The following is a 14,219-nucleotide window of genomic DNA, read 5'->3' on the forward strand; positions in this document are numbered from 1 at the left end:
AAACAATGCACATTTCAAATTGGAAACCGATCACAAAAATCTTAAGAATTGTAAAAACAACCTTTGCACAGGATCAAAAGGGTTAAAATTGCAAACCAGTTAACTGTGAGTATAATTGCTGGAAGCAGAGAAGGATAAGGGCTTTTTCCTCTATTTTCCATTACAAGGGTCACTGACGTAAAAAGGATCTTGGAAGTGTGGAATTATTGTTTTGGACAGGATATAAAGTTCCAACATGACAATTCCTCATGCAGGCTGTTGTAGTTGAAAATATTGTAAGTTGAATTCAGTGATCTTGTGTTCGCAGGTTGAGACTCATTCTAAAAGAGCTGGGATAGATAGAGGACCACAACATAAATCCTGATAATCAGATCATATTTTAGTCCAGGCGGGCTGTCTGCTGGGAGCTGGGTGAAGTGGTGGTTGTGACCATGCTGCCACTTTAAAAAGATTATTTTGTCCTTGTTTTCTTTTGAGGCGAGGTCGTAAAGGCAGAGGTGACAAAGAGTCTAGGGGTTAACAGCTAAACAATGGAAGGGACGTGGCCAGTACTCCCAGTTCAGATATTTTCTAGTTTTGTTTAGCTGTAGAAGTCAGAAGATGTTGGAATCCAGAAGTGTTGCAAACTTCAGTAAAGGATTCCTCTGACTTTCTCTGAGACCTCTTTCTGGATACTGTTCCCTCCTGCCTGTGAGAATCTGAACATGAGTTTACATTTTGCCAAGGGGTGTTTATGGGATGTCACTGTATTGGAACAGTTAATGAGTAAAGTTGCTGTATCGGGTCAGTTAAGTTTTCCAATAGTTAAGGTATCCTAAGTTCCACTTCTTTTTGTTTATGTTTTAACTGTAATGTTTAAATACATTCTGTTTCATTTAAAGCCGTATGGTTGGCCAGTTGCATCACACGTGGAACACCTACTTCACACCTGCCTTTAAAATAAGGCTTAAAATGTTTTGAAGGGGTTTAGCCTAGCCCATAACATGGTATAGTGGTAATGCCACAGGCCTAGTAATCCAGAACCGTGGGCTGCTATTCTGGGGTTGTGGGTTTGAATCCCATCATTGTAAAATTTAATCAAAATCTAGAATTAAAGTAGTTAACTTAATTGTGATCATTTAACCATTATCATAAAACCCACCGGATTCATCCATATCCTTTAGAGAACAAAATCTGTTGTCTTTACCTGGTCTAGCCTACTAACGCCAGATTCATAGCAACATCTTTGACTCTTAACTGCCCCATTGGGCAATTAGAAGTGGGCAAGAAATGCTGGACTAGCCAGTAATGCCCATACACAATGAATGACTGAAAAACCTACATGGCTGAATGGAGCCTTTTCTCCATATCATAACTGAAAATTATAAATGATGATTTCTCTCATTGTACATGACTGTCGTTTGGATATAGGATTGAAATTTCCAAACAATATTAAAACACGCAGAATACGTAATTCCTTAGAAAAGCAACAAATCTGCAGATAAATGTTTGTAATTTACAGAAATGGGTTAAAAGTAGAAAATCCAATGAAGTAACAATTAGTATGTGTTATGCCGGTGTACAACATGAACGCAAAGCAACAGTATGGCCTGTGCCAGGTTTGTTGCCATCATTTTTAACTGATGCCTAAATCAGGTGTTTGGCTCCTTGAATATATACATTAGGGACCGACTACCTGGGAACTGAACTCCTCAACAAAATTATCCCAGCTTAACATCTTAATTGAAAGATGGCACCTTTGACAGTGCACAACTCTTTCAATATTTTACGGAACTTCAGCCTAAAATATGTACAAACGTCTTTGGAGTTGTCAAAGGTCACGTTAACTCTGTTTTCTCTCCACAGGGAAACCCGAGCTGTTGAGTATTTCCTGTTTTTATTTTGATTTCTCAAATGCATAACTTTCTGACCCAGAAGCTAATGTGAGAGCTTCAGTGTGTTGAGAAGAGCACCCAACTTTGTCTAATCATCTTCAACTCGATTTCTTGGCTTCCCAACACAGTGAGTACACCAGCTACATCCTTGTGATGCAGGCATTATTCCAGTGGTAATGTAGGTAAGTCTTCCTGACTGCCTATCCAAAAGTGTGTGGCAAATCTTGAGTATTGATGGGAGAAAATTATTCAAGATTTGAAAACAATTACCTTAGATGAAATTAATGCAATGGGCTAAATATTAAGTTTCTTTGGCTAAGTGTCAGTTGTGTCAGTTTTTTGGTTGGGTTTTTCACTGTGAGGCCTAGTGAAATCACTCAACATTGCTGTGGGTTTCATCTTGTGTGATTCTAGGCCCATCTTACCACACTTTGTTCCCAAAACAACTCACCACCAAAGATATCCCTGAGGCCTGTCCCATTTTTAAAAGGCTGCTGAACATCTAAATGAATGTGGCATTCCAAAGCTGCCCTGATCAGTGAGGATATTCAGTTGGAACATGTTGGAGAAGGGCAGATGGCATGAGGTTATGTCAAGTGGAACTTGGAGGAGTAGGTAGCAAAGGGCTGGCGGAGAGGCCATGACACCAGACTCTGGCAATCTGGTCCAAGATGGCCACCTGGGTCAGGATAGTTTCTACGGTCCAGAGGAAAGATAAACAGTTGTAATGACTTTCTCTGTTCTACCAGGCTAAGTGTCATGCTCTTCTCTTTTCTCACACTCACTCTATCTTTGCCTCTGTACCCTCTTCCCACCAGAGCCCATGTTCTACCACTGTCACTGTTATCTGCAATATCTTCCTTCACTTGCTCTCATTCCCCTCCAACCTTCCACATCATTAATGAGTTGTTTGCTCAGTCACCCAGGAAACCTCAGCATCAGCATGAGCACTAACTTTCACCATTTCCATCTCATTTAGTCCTTCCCTTTCTCTCATTCCAGGAGCAGACATCTACAGCAGAATGGACCAGGCAGGTGGTGGGTTGCCCAACATCAGGCTCCTCACCCCCCTACAAGGAGAGAATCCTAGCCCTGGCAAGAGAACACTGGGACTGTTCTTGCAGGGATGCAGAGACATCCATGTCTCACCAACTGAGTAAGTACCAGTCTTCAGTCTGCTCCATCTCTTCCAGTAACCCCACTGTCAGGAACATTATTTCTAATAAGCTGTGATGCCTTCTCTCTCGGTGACTAGCCTGCAAGTACCAGTGGGATGTCCATGACTTTGCTAAGCCAACTCTCCAACTTCTGAAGAAGAGAATACCAAGGTCTCAGAGGAAGCACTGACAAGTCTGCCTCCCACGTCCTGCAGCAGCCCAGACATGGAAACCTCAAGGAAAACATCAGGCTTAGAAAGTTGGAGACCACAAGCTGGTGAACACCTCAGTACGCCAGTTCTGCAGGTGGCAATGGGAGAAATGCCTCGGACCACTTGCACTCAGAGGAGTGCCAGAGACCAGGCTTCTGCTCTGCCCCAGGCAGGAGAGGATTATCTGCTGTTGGCAATCAGGGACTTCATCCACATGTACAAGGAGGGCTAGGAGCAGCAGGGGAGGTGATGACCTAGAGACCGAGGTTCAAATCCTGCTATGGCAGATGGTGGAATTTGAATTCAGTAGAAATTAAGAATTGTCCTAAAAACACATTTGGATCACTAATTCCCTTTAGAGAAGAAAACTGCTGCCTTTCCCAGTCTAGTCTACATGTGGCTCCAGACCCACATCAATGTGGTTGACTCTTAACTGCCTTCTAAGCAATTAGGAATGGGCTATAAAAGGAATGGGTGTCTCTACAGCTAGTGACACCCAACTCCTATGAACGAAGAAAGCAGACAGGAATGTCATTGCCCTGAAGCTTCAATAGTGAATCAGCAACTTTCTAGCTGCCTCCATGGACAGGTTGACAGTACCATGGAGAGTCAAGTCCAGCATCCTCAGGGGCTACAAGAGAGGGGCACACATCTGCACTCTATTGCCCCAGATATTGGCCCTCAGGACTGAAGGCATAGCAACAGAAGTATAGGGAGCCTAGTCAGCACTCTAGGGACCTTTCCTTCAAGGGCAAACCAATCAGAAGATGAACAACATTACAGAAGTCTTCTCTCAGGTCTCTCAAGAGATAGCCAAGCACTCCACCTATAACCTGCCTGCCCTCTTCTGACCATTAGAAACTCAACATAAGGAGTATTTACTTCCTTTGGCAAAGGAGAGCTTTGCAATTAAGGACCGTTCAGACACAAATGCCCCCAGGGTCACCTGACCAAACATCCAGAATCAATGGCCTCCGTCGCTGAGAGGGCTTCCTCCAGCCCAGCTGCAAAACCAGGGACTACACTAAGTTATAGTGGCTAGGAAAGAAAGAGAAAAAAAACCTTTTCAAAGAATTCGGTGACATGAGTGACAACTCATTATATTTCCATAAAGCAGTCTGTGTAGACCAGACTGTAACTGTGCTAGTATGATGCTTAGCCTCATGTCCACATGGGATATACCATGGATTGATATATGTTGAGAGGTTGCTGCAGCCTATGGAAACAAGAGGAGCAAGGTTTTTACAGAACAATGGGTTCAGCTGGTATCATTGTTCCTCTTCATCAAACCTCCCTATTCTCTCCCTGGACTCTGTATGTAGTAGCATGGCTGTAAATGTAGTGGTCAGCAATGTCTGGGGCAGTGAGATGCCAGCAAATAGGAAGCTAATGTATTAGAACAGTCAGGGTTTAGGAACCCCACAGTGCACTGGTCTGTGTAAAATGTTTTCTTTTAAAGGGCCTCCCTTTAAATTGATGGGTCCCCTCCCTCACGGATTGAGTCACTTATTCCATACAGGCTGGGTCTGGTTGCTTCCAATTTCTTCCCAATTCTGTACATTTGATTTCCAGCATGATTGAAGACAATAGCAAGCATTCCTCAGTCGGCGGTTACCAGCCTCCATCACTACATGTTGGTAATGTTCTGCACATCAAAATCCACTCCCTTACAGCCCTTGCCATGACTCCATAGGCCTCACAGCACCCCAGTACCCTACCCAAGTGACTCCACCTGGCCAGATTTACCCCTGGCCTATGAGGTGACCTTGTCAGGTTTGCTAATATACTTTATTTCCTTACAGCCAGGGTGCTCCTGATCATAGACGAGAATCTCTTCTATCCTGTTTCTGTCCATATTTTATTGGGTCCTTTCCTTACAAATACAGTCGCCCTCCTTCCTTCAAACCTACATTCCCCAAATCCCAACAAATAGGTTCCCAGTTCTCCTTCCCATGGCAACAACCCCTCTTGACTGATCTTTACCCTTAGTTTACCCTTAGTTTCTCCTGACAAACCTGACAGATTGGATCGGGCCCACCTCCTTGACCTCACAGCCCTGGACAAAACGTGCCCTGCCCCTCCCTTTTGGTGGCTGTACATCTCCCACACCACCTTAGTCCTACACCCCCTTCCCCTAACATACTACCCACTATGGAGGTACAGGACTGACTATGACCCACTCCCCAGATAGCAAAGGCATGACCCCCTGACCAAGATCATCCTGACTGTACTAAATCCTCTGGACTGGTACAGGAAGTTGCATTTGACTTTCTGTACTGGAACCACCAACTGATGTGTCCCCATTGACTCCTCATTGGGAGAGGGTTGAGGAAAGTTTGTGAGAAGATTTGTAGCTCGACCAGCTATCCTTAGTAGCCACACACACAGATGATAAGCAACATGAGTTCGACTGGGACAACACTACTATTATAGGACAAGCCAAACAGAGAACAACCAGGGAATTCCTAGAGGCATGGCACTCATCCACAGATTCAATCAATTAGCACATCGACCTGGACCCAATATACCGACCACTACAGCGGACAGCTGGAACTGACAACCGGAAGCGGCAGATTCAAACCACTACAAATGCTGGAGGGAAGATCACAGAAGCGCTTCACAGGAGGCTCCCAAGCACTGAGGATGTCACCTAGATAGGGGACAAAATGTCTGCAACACAAACTCCCAGCTCGGCGAACAGAACCACAACAACAGGGTTGAGGAAAGGTCATCGGACTCAAAATGTTAACTTTGATTTCTCTTGCCAGACCTGTTGAGCTTTTCCAGCAACTTCTGTTTTTGTTTCTAATTTGGAGCATCTGCTGTTCTTTAGGTTTTTTATTAAGAAATATAACCCCTTGACCAAGGGCTGCTGAGCAACAAGGTAAGCAACAGGTGACTGGGTAAATTGGTAAGACAGGCAGGGCGGGGCAGGGCAGTCATGTGAGTGTGCAGGTAGCGCTAAGTGAGCGAGCACAAAGAAATCAAGTGAGCACGCATCCCTGAGATGCAACCAAGTCTGATTCCTGAGCTGGGTGGCTGTCCCAATGTGCAAAGTGTCCTCGCAGCAGGTTTTCAATGATAGTTAGAAATACACCCTGTGATGCAGGTCTGTGCTTCCTAAGCATCTTGTAAGTGTACCAGAGAGATGTAATGAGGATCCTGAGTGTTGGCAAATATCAGATACCCATCTCTATGAATGTGGCTGGTGCCCTGACATGCTGTTTGGTGTTAGTTCATGAAGGTTGTTCACAACTAGTAGTGAATTGAAGTCGCCAAGTTTCACTTCCATGTCAAGAATTCACGATGTCTAGTTTTCAGTTTGTTGGTAAAATAGGTAACTATGTACTAATGAGGTGAGATGTGTAGTTAACAAGGTGTTTACGAAGCTATATTCCCTGTTAATAGGCAACTTGCAGCTGCTGAGCAAGAAACTTTCCACATTCTCAGCAAATGAATAAAAGATGCAGTGGGTTGCTCCTGACGACGAGATGGGCCTCAGCAGAATTCTTGTGTGATTCTGCCACAAATCACACTACAGACCTCATCACTCAGGCCCCTATAAGATTCTGCTCAGTAAGTGAAAGGATGCTATTAATCATTCAGTAATATGAAAGAAAGTGAGAATCAACTGAAATCTAACAGACTATTGGAGAATGGTGATAGTTTGTTATCTTCTTAAAATCTAATTTAGTACAACATTCCAGGAATGAAAATGGATGTTCCATAAATGTTGAATTATGCAGTAATTTAGAATTGTCCTTTGATAAATCAGAACTACTGTACTGGAGATTGAGGGGAACAGAAGTATTCATATTAGTAGTGCCATGGAAACAACATGTCACATTTGGAGGAAGGATTTGTTGGAATTAAGAGACAAGCATTTAATGTGGCTTTAGAAAGTTGAATGAAAATATTTGGTGAGCCTGAGGTTTCTGATTTACACTCTTACAGAGTAACTACTGAATATTGGCATTTTTGAGGCCTGAAACACCTTGCAGAGATGTTGCAAAAACCTTATGTTTGATGTGTTTGAGAGCCCAATTTCAACAGAAGGTGAAGTTTTATTTAAGTAATTTTGTTTTATTCTTTTTATGACATAAAACACCACTGAATTGTGGTGACAAAACACTTTCCATTGTACCTTCAAAATATATGCGATAATAAATCATTCATTCATTAATATGCAATTAGCAGATCTGTCAAGGCTGTTCCAAACTCACTTTGTATCCAAAACTGTTACAAGCATTTTTTGTCCCAGTGGGAGTTTTATGGAGAGAGTAAAATGTCAGTTACTGCTATAGCCATTTAAGGAATAGAGCAGTGATGGGATTCAGTAAAGTTTGCGCTGGGAAAAAAAAATTTAAACAACTATTAAATATCAATTGAAAGTAAAACAGAAACCAATAACGAGATTGTGCACAGCTTTGGGCTGAAAAAGATTTTCAATGAGATAAACACAATCATTTACAAAATTAAATATGAAGACAACAAATAAAGCTGATGGTTGCATAGCACAACAAAATGCTCTAAGCTCCAAACCACCGTCATTCCTCATTGATGAACTGGGAGTGCCACTGCTTGAAGTTATTACGTGGGTAATTTCTTATGTGGCACTCCAGGCCACTATTCCTGAAAGAAGGGAATGCAAAATGCTTTGCCAGAGGCCACAACTACTCAGTTTAATACCAACAGAATCCAAAAATAGAAATGAAGGTAGATTATAGATTGGGAAGAACTGCCAATAAGCACCAATCACCAGCCTCATGGCTCGTGCCTGTGTACCACATGGTGCTATCTGTCCACTTATCACACATTCACTGCTCACCCTCAGACAACCCTTACCATCCAACCCATGTTGTTATAAATTATTATATAACCTTCTCAGTAAATTCATATCCTGATAACATTGGTTTAGTGCGTTCCAAGATTTAACAACCAAATCCCCCTGAAGGCCAGCCAGAAGAAAGAACATTAAAATAGTATTTCTCATAACTACTGCAGGTGATCATCAGGCTCAAATGGACATTTTCCCACATAAATACAGCTGGCAAGCAGATACAAACCGTGAGTAACTCCAAAATGGAATGATCAGTTCCAAACACTTTGAATGACCTCAACTATATAGTAATTCTGTAATCACATATGTGTAGTGTACAGCACTAACCAATTCTAATTCTGGCAAGCAGAAAAGGGAGGTAATTGCTGAGTGATTTGTTCACTAGGCTGTTAATCCAGAAAGGAGGAGAAAGTGAGGACTGCAGATGCTGGAGATCAGAGTCGAGAGTGTGGTGCTGGAAAAGCACAGCAGGTCAGGCAGCGTCCGAGGAGCAGGAGAATCGACATTACGGGCATAAGCCCTTCATCAGGAATGTTAATCCAGAAACCCAGGTAATGTTTTGTGGACCTGGGCTCTAATCCTGCCAATGCAGCTAGTAGAATTTGAATTCAATAGAAATCTGGAATTAAGAATCTGATGATGACCATACGATTGTCAGAAAAAATCTATCTAATTCACTAATGTCCCTTCAGGAAGGAAACTGCCATCATTACTTGACCTGGCCTTCATGTGACTCCAGACCCACAGCAATATGGTTAATTCTTAACTGCCTCTGGGCAACTAGGACTGGGTGTCTCTGGCTGGTCAGCCAGGGACACCCTTGTCCTGTGAGTGCAGGAAACAAAAAGACTCCATGGAATAATAGACTAAATGCATGTTGCATCATTGATCAAATGCTTGGTCAATAGAATATGCAGGTATTGTGATTGACCAGTCATGTGCTGCTGTACTGTTTTTTTTTGGAACAGGATAGGATTTAATTAGCTCAAACAAGGGTAAGTCTCAATGGGCAGAGCATCCTCCAGCACATTACACAGCTCATCATTCCCCCTCCTCTCTCTGAAAACCTAGGCTCTAAGTAATGGTAAGTGATTTAAATGGAGGAGATGTTATTACTGAGCCTGTTCTCTAAGGCACACTGTCAATACATGAATCACTGCAGAGTGATCATGAATGGGAAATTTGGTTACGGTTTTTCACTCTCACCAATCAATTAGCGACCATTGTTGACCTGGCTGATGTCAGCCAACGTGCAGAATGATTTACTTTTACTCTGGGACCTACTTTTGAGTAGAAAGAACTGCGGATGCTGGAAATCAGAAACAGAAATTGCTGGGGCAACAGCAGGTTTTCCCAGCAATTTCTGTTTTTGGCAATGAGCAATGTTGCAAGACACTTTTGCAAGGCTGTTGACTCCTAAAGGTTGCTGCTCTTTGTTCTGTAAGCTAAAGCTGAGAACCTGTCACTACTAGCTTACTAAAGCAATAATTTAAACTAAATGAACAAATCAGTTCATAAAATTAAAAAAAACGTTCATAAAACCTTAATCAAATAAATACATTTAGTTAACTGGGAATGGCAGGTATATCATAACTGCAGCTTATTTGAGTTGGTGAAGATCAGTGTGCCAACCCCAGTGTATACAATACAAGGAACTTTGTTCAGCTTGTCTTGGAACAATGGTCATTGTGATGTGTCAGAGTGGGGGAAGAGTTGTCTATATACTTTGGGGTCAGGTCACACCTCTTAGGTTAGTTAGTAGATTAGGTTTGGTCAGTAGTCAGTGATGGGAGGGTGTGACTGCGAGTCAGACTACTTGGAAGAAGGGATGCAAGAGTCCAGGCCTTTGATCTTGTCCAATCAGCACAAGGTGTTTGCTACCTTTATGGATGGGATTAAAGACTTCAAAGGAACTTGCGCAATCTGACCACAGAACCTAGGAACAGGTATAAATCAGATTTAAAACAAATGTGGTTGTGATAGGATGTGGAGGTGCTGGTGTTGGACTGGGATGGACAAAATTAAAAATCACACAACACCAGGTTAATAGTCCAACAGGTTTATTTAGAAATACAAACTTTTCGAGCATTGCTCCTTCAACAGATAATTAGTGGGGCAGGATCATAGGACACAGAATTCATAGTAAAAGATCAAAGTGTCATACAATCGATGCGATGTATTGAACAATTCTAGATTGCTGTTAAGTCTTCAATCACTTAGAATGGGGTTGCAAGTTTTGATTCATTAAAATGTAAACCTCAGAACTTCTTTCAAGATGGACAGGATGTTCCCTCCCAGTCGGGGAACATTCAGCGGTCAGGGACATTCAGCCTGGATCTTCGGGTGACCGTCCTCCAAGGCAGACTTCAGGATACGCAACAACTCAGAGTCGCCGAGCAGAGGCTATTAGCCAAGTTCGGTACCTATGAGGATGGCCTTAACTGGGATCTTGGTGACCCCACTACACTATACATTCTCTCACACACATGCTTACACATGATCATACATGCACTCACACAGACCCTCTCTCAGACACATGCTCTCCCTCAGACACACACATACACCCTCTCACAGGCATATACTCCATGACACTCGCGTACACATTCTATCAAGCACAGACAGACACTCTCCCCCCACTCCCAACAAACACATGCACGCACACACGCACACATACATATAAGCCTATGGGGTGAATTTGCATTTGCAGATTTGTGTTTGCAGATACATTCTATTTTGTTCAAAAAGCACACAATCTGTAGGCAGTCAGTCCAAATGACATTTTATAAATTTCTACTTTAGAAATAGAGCCAATCTGAATCAAGGCTGGAATTCAGTCAGACATCAACCTCACACCTTTAAAGCATTGTCTGAGCTGAGATGTCACCTTTTTTTTATAAAACCTTAAGTTATCTCTGGAATGTGACTTGGAAAAGGTTCCGGGATTTACATATTAATGAATCAAAACTTGCAATCCCATTCTAAGGATTGAAAACTGAACAGCAATCTAGGTTTGTTCAATACATCGCATCCGTTGTATGACACTTTGATTCTTTACTTTAAATTCTGTGTCCTATGATCCTGCCTCACTAGCTATTTGGCAAAGGAACAGCACTCTGAAAGCTTATACTTCCAAATAAACCTGTTGGACAGTGGGTGGGAATTCCACAGATTCACAATCCTTTGAGTGAAGAAGATCACCCTCAACTCAGTCCGAAATCAGCTGCCCCCTTATTTTGAGGCTATGCCTCCCAGTTCCAATTTCACCTGCCAGTGGAAACAACCTCGCTGCTTCTACCTTATTTATTCCCTTCTTAATTTTATGTTTCTATAAGATCCCTCTTTATTCTTCTAAATTTTGGTGAGTGTCACAATCTGGTGTTGTGTGATTTTTAATGATGTGGTAGGAAACAGTATAGTTGGCAGGACTGATACTGTTCTCTGCTGCCATCACTGGGCATTCTTAAGGTACTGTTTCTTGAGGTTTAAGTGCCTGAAAATAGGAAATGTCCTTGTGCCGGAAAAGCATTTTGGAATATGAAAGGGAAGACCCAGTTATCATGATCTACTTTACAAACGACATAGGCAGAACAAGAAATAAGGTTTCATTAAAGGAATCTGAGGAGCTCAGGTTCAAATTAACAAGCAGGAACTCGGGAATCTCTGCGTGAGCCACATGGAAATTAGAATGGAGCAAACAGATTAGGGATGAAGATGTGACAGAGATATAGCTGTGAGAGATATCGATTTTGATTCAGGGACACGGCAGAAATATTCCACTTATTTGGAAAAAACTTCACTTTATCCAGGCTGGTACCTGTCTCCTGATGAATTATGTAACAAAGGGCATAGATAGGGCTCAAACAGCAAAGTGGAGCAAGGAGAGTTTGGGTGAGTGAAGGTTTATAAATACAAAGAGAAAAGCCAAGGCAATGATGCAATGCAACAATTTGGACACAGAATAGTGTGTCAAAAGGAGACAGAGAATATAAAGTTTCCGGTACGTTAGGCCAAATCAGGGAAACGTGTTTGAAAGTTAGAATTAAAGCCACTTTGTCTTGAAAGGGTGATTTTAACCCTATATTCCCTCTTAGACCAGCTGAAACCTAGGTTTCTTTGTTTAAATGTTTATTCATACACGAATGGAAAATGTGTGTATCAAAATGTTCAGCTCAAAAACAAAGGGGTTTTTTTACTATATTTTACAAATAACAAGCTTCCAATAAACATTTCTACAGATAATAATTTCCAATGGAAATTTCCGATGGAAATTATTCACCCATTTTTTTTAACAGTGTCCACACAGTCTATTCTAGGTTAGTACATGTGATTGGATTATTTAATCATATTCAGACTAATGCATGTATTATGTTATCCAATCTTCTAGTCATAGGTACATTTTGTAACTGTTGGTGCTTACTTGTGATTACCAGAAAACCTTTACTTCCAATAACCCCCTTTCAATATGAATGCACAATGCATTCATATAATGATGAGGTTGCAAGGTTGGAAATTTAAATGTTCCAGGGCACATGGTGTTTTGAAAATTGAGAAAAAAACATTAAAGGACAGTATGGCCTGATGATTAAGAATTAAATATGTAGCAAGAAGGAACTTAGGTTGGAAGTTCAGGAATAAAATCAGTTTGAGGTTAGATAAATAACAAGAAACATTGAACATTGAGAGGATTAATGAATGGTGTTGTACATGATTATGAAAGGGTTAATATGTGCTTGAGTGCAGTCAGCACCACCCCGTGATGTCACGGGGACTTGGATAAAGCAAAAATGAGTTTGTAAGAGTCGGTGCTAAGGCTAATGTCTCCAAACAGCCTGCGTAGTATTGTAGTCATGCACAAATAGCTGGAACTATGAAATAGCTTTTAGAGCATAGAACATAGAACAATACAGCACAGAACAGGCCCTTCGGCCCACGATGTTGTGCCGAACATTTGTCCTAGCTTAAGCACCCATCCATGTACCTATCCAATTGCCGCTTAAAGGTCACCAAAGGTTCTGACTCTACCACTCCCACAGGCAGCGCATTCCATGCCCCCACCACTCTCTGGGTAAAGAACCCACCCCTGACATCTCCCCTATACCTTCCACCCTTCACCTTAAATTTATGTCCCCTTGTAACACTCTGTTGTACCCGGGGAAAAAGTCTCTGACTGTCTACTCTATCTATTCCTCTGATCATCTTATAAACCTCGATCAAGTCACCCCTCATCCTTCGCCGTTCCAACGAGAAAAAGTCTAGCACTCTCAACCTATCCTCGTACGACCTATTCTCCATTCCAGGCAACATCCTGGTAAATCTTCTCTGCACCCTCTCCAAAGCTTCCACATCTTTCCTAAAGCGAGGCGACCAGAACTGCACACAGTACTCCAAATGTGGCCTAAACAAAGTCCTGTACAGCTGCAACATCACTTCACAACTCTTGAATTCAATCCCTCTGCTAATGAACGATAATACTCCATAGACCTTCTTACAAACTCTATCCACCTGAGTGGCAACCTTCAAAGAACTATGTACATAGACCCCAAGATCCCTCTGTTCCTCCACCTGACTAAGAACACTACCATTAACCCTGTATTCCGCATTCTTATTTGTTCTTCCAAAATGGACAACCTCACACGTGGCAGGGTTGAACTCCATCTGCCACTCCTCAGCCCAGCTCTGCATCATATCTAAGTCCCTCTGCAGCCGACAACAGCCCTCCTCACTGTCCACAACTCCACCTATCTTCGTATCATCTCCAAATTTACTGACCCACCCTTCGACTCCCTCATCTAAGTCATTAATAAAAATTACAAACAGCAGAGGACCCAGAACTGATCCCTGCGGAACTCCACTTGTAACTGGGCTCCAGGCTGAATATTTACCATCTACCACCACTCTCTGCCTTCGACCGGTTAGCCAGTTTTCTATCCAATTGGCCAAATTTCCCTCTATCCCATGCCTCCTGACTTTCCGCATAAGATCCTGACTTTCCGCATAAGAAAGCATTCCCTCACACAGTGAGGGAATGCTGTCGTTTTTTGTGCACAGCACGTTCCCACATGGGGAGGGAATGCTGTAGTAGTTTGTGCACAGCATGATCCCACAGTGAGGGAATGGTGTAGTAGCTTGTGCACAG

General features: G+C 42.3%; 1 long non-coding RNA gene across 2 annotated transcripts in view; it reads left to right on the top strand.

Moving 5' to 3' along the window:
* The first annotated feature begins 1,318 nt into the window (after positions 1-1,318).
* The window catches only part of LOC122540863, a 31,082-nt gene continuing 18,181 nt past the window's right edge, over positions 1,319-14,219 (top strand). The window contains exons 1-4 of one of the 2 annotated variants that reach the window (XR_006309435.1): positions 1,319-2,001; positions 2,877-3,030; positions 6,652-6,819; positions 8,248-8,310. This is a non-coding gene — a long non-coding RNA (uncharacterized LOC122540863). The remainder of the gene's footprint in view (positions 2,002-2,876; positions 3,031-6,651; positions 6,820-8,247; positions 8,311-14,219) is intronic. The other variant, XR_006309434.1, reaches the window with a different exon arrangement.

The sequence above is a fragment of the Chiloscyllium plagiosum genome, chromosome 36 (genome assembly GCF_004010195.1).
Source record: "Chiloscyllium plagiosum isolate BGI_BamShark_2017 chromosome 36, ASM401019v2, whole genome shotgun sequence".
NCBI classification, from domain to species: Eukaryota; Metazoa; Chordata; class Chondrichthyes; order Orectolobiformes; family Hemiscylliidae; genus Chiloscyllium; species Chiloscyllium plagiosum.